Raw genomic sequence first — 9,127 nt, forward strand, 5'->3', positions numbered from 1 at the left:
AAGGAAAAGAAGGGACAGATGCCTATTTTGAGATGCCTCATGTTGTAATTATCACATAAAGACTTTAAAGCAACTATTATAACCATATTAAATGTGGTAATGCTTAATACTCTTATAAACTGGAAACACTAAACTTCTAGCAGAAAAATAAAAACTATAAAAAAAGTCCACATTGAGAAATTCAGAACTGAAAAATATAATTACCAAAAATGACAAAAGACATTGCATGGGCTCAACCACTGAACAGAGATGATAGAAGGGTGTGTAAACTTGAAGATAACAGAGCAGCAGAAATGATCTACACTGAAGAAAAGACAGGAAAAAACATTGGAAAAAATGAATACATCCTTAGAACCTTGTGGGACAGTATCAAAGTGTCTAAATTTCATATTATAAGGTGTTCTATGAAAGCATAGAAAAAATCTTATTTTTTAGGTAAAATAATTCTTACTAAGAGAAGAAACTTTGACAAAAACGTAAATTTAGAGATTCAAGATGCTCAGCAAGCAGCAAACAGAGCAAATTCAAAGAGTTTAGGCCCAATAAGGCGTAAACTCAAAATCAGTAACAAACAGGTAGGCCTGATAAGCCTAAACATGTCATAATGCTAAAAAGCAAAGATAAACTAAAACTTGAATGATCAGAGAATTCTCATAAAGTACAATGGAGGCCAGAGAATGTTCAATAGTATCTTTAAAGTGAGGAAAGAAAAGAACTGCCAACCCAGAAGAGAATCCTTATCTAAGCAAAAGTTTTGTGGAATGAATTCAAAAATAATAGAGAGCGGGGGGAGAGAGAGAGAGAGAGACAGACAGAGAGATAGAAAGACTTAGATGATGGAAAGCTAAGAGAATCTGACCTCCATTAAGGGAAATGTAAAACATTAAACAAAAGAAAGCTCAAGGCTATATTACTACCACACAAAATATTCAGAGCTTCAGAGCTAGGAAAATTACAAGGAGTAAAAAGGGGCATTACATAATGTTATGATTTCATTCATCAAATTCTAAATGTATACTCACCTGATAAAAGAGCTTCAAATTACACAAAGCAAAAATTGATACAACTGAAAAGAGAAAAGTCTGTAACTGGAACGCCACCACCATAGACCAACACTACCAACCACCAGGTCCTGATGACATTCCAGTATGTAGCCTGGCCACAGAATGTACAGTCTCCTCAAGTGGGCATTATGACATACACTGTGAGATCACATACTGGGTCATAAAACTAATCTTAACAAGTGAAAAAATTTCACTTCATACAAAATGTTTTCTGTTAAGAGGGTAATAAACTTAAAATCAGTAACAAAACAGTTAAAAGAAAAACAGGACCTCAAGTGTGGAAATTAAATACACCTTGAGATAACCCATGGGTCAATAAAGACATTTCAAGGGCAAAGAGAAAACAATATGAATTGTGTGAAAATAGAAATACAACATGAAATTTACAGGATTCTTACACAGAAATTAAGGCACTAAATCACAGTAGAAAGAAAACTCCAAAGAATAATCTAAGCTCCCATCTTAAAAATCTAGAAAGAGAAAAGCAAATAAAACCAAAGCTAAATATAGAAGGAAATACTGAAGAGCAGAATGGAAATCAATGAAACTAGACAACAAAATCTGTAAAATCAAAAGCTCGTTCTTTGCAGGGAAAAAAATGTCAATAAAACTGAAAGAACTCTGCCAAGCTAACCAAAGGAAACAAGAGCAAATTACCCAAAAGAGGGCATATCACTATATTCCTAAAGACATTGAAAGGATAAGCAAATAGCATAAACAGCTCTAAGCTCGTAAACTTGACAAAATAGCGGAAATAGACAAATTAGTTGGTGGTGGTGCTTATAAAATACCAAAACTCGGTCAAGAGGAAATATAGAGCTGCCTCTCCCACCCAGATGACAAACTGTGGCGGCTCAGGCTCAGACCTCAAGGAGGCACCGGCTTCCACTGCCTCAGCCCCTACAGCACGGCCATCAGCGCACTGCTGCCAAAAAGAACAAGGCACAGTGACAGTACGGGTGTCTGGGGCTGGAGGCGCAGCAGGGGGCATGGGAAGCAGGGTGGCGCAGGCTGGAGAGCTGGCTGAGCTGAGCGGGGAAGCTGTCACTAGGCGGTGCGGCATCCTCAGAGGGGGCCGTGTCTAACGGGGTTTACCCGCTGCTCAACACTGCCAATGGAGCAGTGAGGCCGACAGTGTTCAGCACACCTCCAGTGGACTTCCTGATTGCAGCTGGAGGATGCCACAGCTCTATTCCCAGATGTCATGACTGGATACTGCCTGAACCATGCTGGCTTTGAGGCCTTGAACACACATGGAATTCAGCTCATCTCCCTAGCTGCACATAAATTCATCTCAGATATTGCCCACAATGCTCTGCAGTACCACAAAATGAAGGGAGTACACTTAACCATGGAGGAGTTGACCCCTGCCCTCAGTGAGTACAACATCAGTGTAAAGAAACCACACTACTGACAGGATTGGTTTGAAGATGGCGGCATGAGAGGTGAGACAGAGGCCTCCTCCCAAAACCACATAGAGCATGAAAATATAATTAACACAACTAATCCTGAAAGAGCAAAAGGAAAGAAGGGTCTCTAGGAATGAAAGAATATTGGGAGAACTGTGTGACCAATCCAAACGAACAATATTCATATTAGAGGGGTACCAGAAGAAGAAGAGAAAGAAAAAGGCAAAGTGTCTTTGAGGAGGTAATTGCTGAAAACTTCCCCAATCTGGGGAAGGAGATAGTCTTTCAGGCCGTGGAGGTGCACAGATCTCTGAACACCAGGGACCCAAGGAAGACCACACCAAAACGTGTACTAATTAAAATGGCAAAGATCAAGGATAAGGACAGATTATTAAAAGCTGCCAGAGAGAGTAAACAGATCACACACAAAGGAAAACTCATCAGGCCATCAGCAGCCTTCCCAGCAGAAACCTTACAGGCCAGAAGGGAGTGGCATGATACATTTAATGCAATGAAGCAGAAGGGCCTCGAACCAAGAATATTCTACCTGGCAAGGTTATCATTTAAATTTGAAGGAGGGATTAAACAATTTCCAGATAAGCAAAAGCTGAGAGAATTTACCTCCCACAAACCATCTCTACAGTGTATTCTGGAGGGACTCCTATAGATGGAAGGGTTCTAAGGTGAAATAGCTGTCACCAGAGGTAATAAAAATGTACAGAATGCGATACCCAATATATAAAGAATGGAGGAGGAAGAAAAGGAGAGAGAGAAAAAAAGAACCTTTAGCTTGTGTGTGTAATAGCATACTAAGTGAGTTAAATTAGACTCTTAGATAGTAAGGATGTTACCCTTGAACATTTGGTCACCACGAATCTAAAGCCTGCAATAGCAATAAGTACATACCTATCCATAATCACCCTAAATGTAAATGGTCTGAATGCACCTGCACAAACATGACTCACAAATGACATGATCATATTCAAAATGGCCAGAATAAAATCCAAAATTTACTGCACATGCTAAAACAAACAACACACACATACACACGCCACTGGAGAATGTGACAAATTCTCAAGGAAAAGAAGGGACAGATGCCTATTTTGAGATGCCTCATGTTGTAATTATCACATAAAGACTTTAAAGCAACTATTATAACCATATTAAATGTGGTAATGCTTAATACTCTTATAAACTGGAAACACTAAACTTCTAGCAGAAAAATAAAAACTATAAAAAAAGTCCACATTGAGAAATTCAGAACTGAAAAATATAATTACCAAAAATGACAAAAGACATTGCATGGGCTCAACCACTGAACAGAGATGATAGAAGGGTGTGTAAACTTGAAGATAACAGAGCAGCAGAAATGATCTACACTGAAGAAAAGACAGGAAAAAACATTGGAAAAAATGAATACATCCTTAGAACCTTGTGGGACAGTATCAAAGTGTCTAAATTTCATATTATAAGGTGTTCTATGAAAGCAAAGAAAAAATCTTATTTTTTAGGTAAAATAATTCTTACTAAGAGCAGAAACTTTGACAAAAACGTAAATTTAGAGATTCAAGATGCTCAGCAAGCAGCAAACAGAGCAAATTCAAAGAGTTTAGGCCCAATAAGGCGTAAACTCAAAATCAGTAACAAACAGGTAGGCCTGATAAGCCTAAACATGTCATAATGCTAAAAAGCAAAGATAAACTAAAACTTGAATGATCAGAGAATTCTCATAAAGTACAATGGAGGCCAGAGAATGTTCAATAGTATCTTTAAAGTGAGGAAAGAAAAGAACTGCCAACCCAGAAGAGAATCCTTATCTAAGCAAAAGTTTTGTGGAATGAATTCAAAAATAATAGAGAGCGGGGGGAGAGAGAGAGAGAGAGACAGACAGAGAGATAGAAAGACTTAGATGATGGAAAGCTAAGAGAATCTGACCTCCATTAAGGGAAATGTAAAACATTAAACAAAAGAAAGCTCAAGGCTATATTACTACCACACAAAATATTCAGAGCTTCAGAGCTAGGAAAATTACAAGGAGTAAAAAGGGGCATTACATAATGTTATGATTTCATTCATCAAATTCTAAATGTATACTCACCTGATAAAAGAGCTTCAAATTACACAAAGCAAAAATTGATACAACTGAAAAGAGAAAAGTCTGTAACTGGAACGCCACCACCATAGACCAACACTACCAACCACCAGGTCCTGATGACATTCCAGTATGTAGCCTGGCCACAGAATGTACAGTCTCCTCAAGTGGGCATTATGACATACACTGTGAGATCACATACTGGGTCATAAAACTAATCTTAACAAGTGAAAAAATTTCACTTCATACAAAATGTTTTCTGATAAGAGGGTAATAAACTTAAAATCAGTAACAAAACAGTTAAAAGAAAAACAGGACCTCAAGTGTGGAAATTAAATACACCTTGAGATAACCCATGGGTCAATAAAGACATTTCAAGGGCAAAGAGAAAACAATATGAATTGTGTGAAAATAGAAATACAACATGAAATTTACAGGATTCTTACACAGAAATTAAGGCACTAAATCACAGTAGAAAGAAAACTCCAAAGAATAATCTAAGCTCCCATCTTAAAAATCTAGAAAGAGAAAAGCAAATAAAACCAAAGCTAAATATAGAAGGAAATACTAAAGAACAGAATGGAAATCAATGAAACTAGACAACAAAATCTGTAAAATCAAAAGCTAGTTCTTTGCAGGGAAAAAAATGTCAATAAAACTGAAAGAACTCTGCCAAGCTAACCAAAGGAAACAAGAGCAAATTACCCAAAAGAGGGCATATCACTATATTCCTAAAGACATTGAAAGGATAAGCAAATAGCATAAACAGCTCTAAGCTCGTAAACTTGACAAAATAGCGGAAATAGACAAATTAGTTGGTGGTGGTGCTTATAAAATACCAAAACTCGGTCAAGAGGAAATATAGAGCTGCCTCTCCCACCCAGATGACAAACTGTGGCGGCTCAGGCTCAGACCTCAAGGAGGCACCGGCTTCCACTGCCTCAGCCCCTACAGCACGGCCATCAGCGCACTGCTGCCAAAAAGAACAAGGCACAGTGACAGTACGGGTGTCTGGGGCTGGAGGCGCAGCAGGGGGCATGGGAAGCAGGGTGGCGCAGGCTGGAGAGCTGGCTGAGCTGAGCGGGGAAGCTGTCACTAGGCGGTGCGGCATCCTCAGAGGGGGCCGTGTCTAACGGGGTTTACCCGCTGCTCAACACTGCCAATGGAGCAGTGAGGCCGACAGTGTTCAGCACACCTCCAGTGGACTTCCTGATTGCAGCTGGAGGATGCCACATCTCTATTCCCAGATGTCATGACTGGATACTGCCTGAACCATGCTGGCTTTGAGGCCTTGAACACACATGGAATTCAGCTCATCTCCCTAGCTGCACATAAATTCATCTCAGATATTGCCCACAATGCTCTGCAGTACCACAAAATGAAGGGAGTACACTTAACCATGGAGGAGTTGACCCCTGCCCTCAGTGAGTACAACATCAGTGTAAAGAAGCCACACTACTGACAGGATTGGTTTGAAGATGGCGGCATGAGAGGTGAGACAGAGGCCTCCTCCCAAAACCACATAGAGCATGAAAATATAATTAACACAACTAATCCTGAAAGAGCAAAAGGAAAGAAGGGTCTCTAGGAATGAAAGAATATTGGGAGAACTGTGTGACCAATCCAAACGAACAATATTCATATTAGAGGGGTACCAGAAGAAGAAGAGAAAGAAAAAGGCAAAGTGTCTTTGAGGAGGTAATTGCTGAAAACTTCCCCAATCTGGGGAAGGAGATAGTCTTTCAGGCCGTGGAGGTGCACAGATCTCTGAACACCAGGGACCCAAGGAAGACCACACCAAAACGTGTACTAATTAAAATGGCAAAGATCAAGGATAAGGACAGATTATTAAAAGCTGCCAGAGAGAGTAAACAGATCACACACAAAGGAAAACTCATCAGGCCATCAGCAGCCTTCCCAGCAGAAACCTTACAGGCCAGAAGGGAGTGGCATGATACATTTAATGCAATGAAGCAGAAGGGCCTCGAACCAAGAATATTCTACCTGGCAAGGTTATCATTTAAATTTGAAGGAGGGATTAAACAATTTCCAGATAAGCAAAAGCTGAGAGAATTTACCTCCCACAAACCATCTCTACAGTGTATTCTGGAGGGACTCCTATAGATGGAAGGGTTCTAAGGTGAAATAGCTGTCACCAGAGGTAATAAAAATGTACAGAATGCGATACCCAATATATAAAGAATGGAGGAGGAAGAAAAGGAGAGAGAGAAAAAAAGAACCTTTAGCTTGTGTGTGTAATAGCATACTAAGTGAGTTAAATTAGACTCTTAGATAGTAAGGATGTTACCCTTGAACATTTGGTCACCACGAATCTAAAGCCTGCAATAGCAATAAGTACATACCTATCCATAATCACCCTAAATGTAAATGGTCTGAATGCACCTGCACAAACATGACTCACAAATGACATGATCATATTCAAAATGGCCAGAATAAAATCCAAAATTTACTGCACATGCTAAAACAAACAACACACACATACACACGCCACTGGAGAATGTGACAAATTCTCAAGGAAAAGAAGGGACAGATGCCTATTTTGAGATGCCTCATGTTGTAATTATCACATAAAGACTTTAAAGCAACTATTATAACCATATTAAATGTGGTAATGCTTAATACTCTTATAAACTGGAAACACTAAACTTCTAGCAGAAAAATAAAAACTATAAAAAAAGTCCACATTGAGAAATTCAGAACTGAAAAATATAATTACCAAAAATGACAAAAGACATTGCATGGGCTCAACCACTGAACAGAGATGATAGAAGGGTGTGTAAACTTGAAGATAACAGAGCAGCAGAAATGATCTACACTGAAGAAAAGACAGGAAAAAACATTGGAAAAAATGAATACATCCTTAGAACCTTGTGGGACAGTATCAAAGTGTCTAAATTTCATATTATAAGGTGTTCTATGAAAGCAAAGAAAAAATCTTATTTTTTAGGTAAAATAATTCTTACTAAGAGCAGAAACTTTGACAAAAACGTAAATTTAGAGATTCAAGATGCTCAGCAAGCAGCAAACAGAGCAAATTCAAAGAGTTTAGGCCCAATAAGGCGTAAACTCAAAATCAGTAACAAACAGGTAGGCCTGATAAGCCTAAACATGTCATAATGCTAAAAAGCAAAGATAAACTAAAACTTGAATGATCAGAGAATTCTCATAAAGTACAATGGAGGCCAGAGAATGTTCAATAGTATCTTTAAAGTGAGGAAAGAAAAGAACTGCCAACCCAGAAGAGAATCCTTATCTAACCAAAGTTTTGTGGAATGAATTCAAAAATAATAGAGAGCGGGGGGAAAGAGAGAGAGAGAGAGAGAGAGAGAGATAGAGAGACTTAGATGATGGAAAGTGAAGAGAATCTGACGTCCATTAAGGGAAATGTAAAACATTATACAAAAGAAAGCTCAAGGCTATATTACTACCACACAAAATATTCAGAGCTTCAGAGTTAGGAAAATTACATGGAGTAAAAAGGGGCATTACATAATGTTATGATTTCATTCATCAAATTCTAAATGTATACTCACCTGATAAAAGAGCTTCAAATTACACAAAGCAAAAATTGATACAACTGAAAAGAGAAAAGTCTGTAACTGGAACGCCACCACCATAGACCAACACTACCAACCACCAGGTCCTGATGACATTCCAGTATGTAGCCTGGCCACAGAATGTACAGTCTCCTCAAGTGGGCATTATGACATACACTGTGAGATCACATACTGGGTCATAAAACTAATCTTAACAAGTGAAAAAATTTCACTTCATACAAAATGTTTTCTGATAAGAGGGTAATAAACTTAAAATCAGTAACAAAACAGTTAAAAGAAAAACAGGACCTCAAGTGTGGAAATTAAATACACCTTGAGATAACCCATGGGTCAATAAAGACATTTCAAGGGCAAAGAGAAAACAATATGAATTGTGTGAAAATAGAAATACAACATGAAATTTACAGGATTCTTACACAGAAATTAAGGCACTAAATCACAGTAGAAAGAAAACTCCAAAGAATAATCTAAGCTCCCATCTTAAAAATCTAGAAAGAGAAAAGCAAATAAAACCAAAGCTAAATATAGAAGGAAATACTAAAGAACAGAATGGAAATCAATGAAACTAGACAACAAAATCTGTAAAATCAAAAGCTAGTTCTTTGCAGGGAAAAAAATGTCAATAAAACTGAAAGAACTCTGCCAAGCTAACCAAAGGAAACAAGAGCAAATTACCCAAAAGAGGGCATATCACTATATTCCTAAAGACATTGAAAGGATAAGCAAATAGCATAAACAGCTCTAAGCTCGTAAACTTGACAAAATAGCTGAAATAGACAAATTAGTTGGTAGTGGTGCTTATAAAATACCAAAGCTCGGTCAAGAAGAAATATAGAGCTGCCTCTCCCACCCAGATGACAAACTGTGGCGGCTCAGGCTCAGACCTCAAGGAGGCACCGGCTTCCACTGCCTCAGCCCCTACAGCACGGCCATCAGCGCACTGCTGCCAAAAAGAACAAGGCACAGTGACAGTACGGGTGTCTG

General features: G+C 38.6%; 1 protein-coding gene across 1 annotated transcript in view; it reads right to left on the reverse strand.

Moving 5' to 3' along the window:
* The window catches only part of LOC140849251 (serine/threonine-protein kinase TAO1-like), a 212,864-nt gene that overhangs the window by 93,906 nt on the left and 109,831 nt on the right, over positions 1 to 9,127 (reverse strand).

Source organism: Manis javanica, chromosome 4 (genome assembly GCF_040802235.1).
Source record: "Manis javanica isolate MJ-LG chromosome 4, MJ_LKY, whole genome shotgun sequence".
NCBI classification, from domain to species: domain Eukaryota; kingdom Metazoa; phylum Chordata; class Mammalia; order Pholidota; family Manidae; genus Manis; species Manis javanica.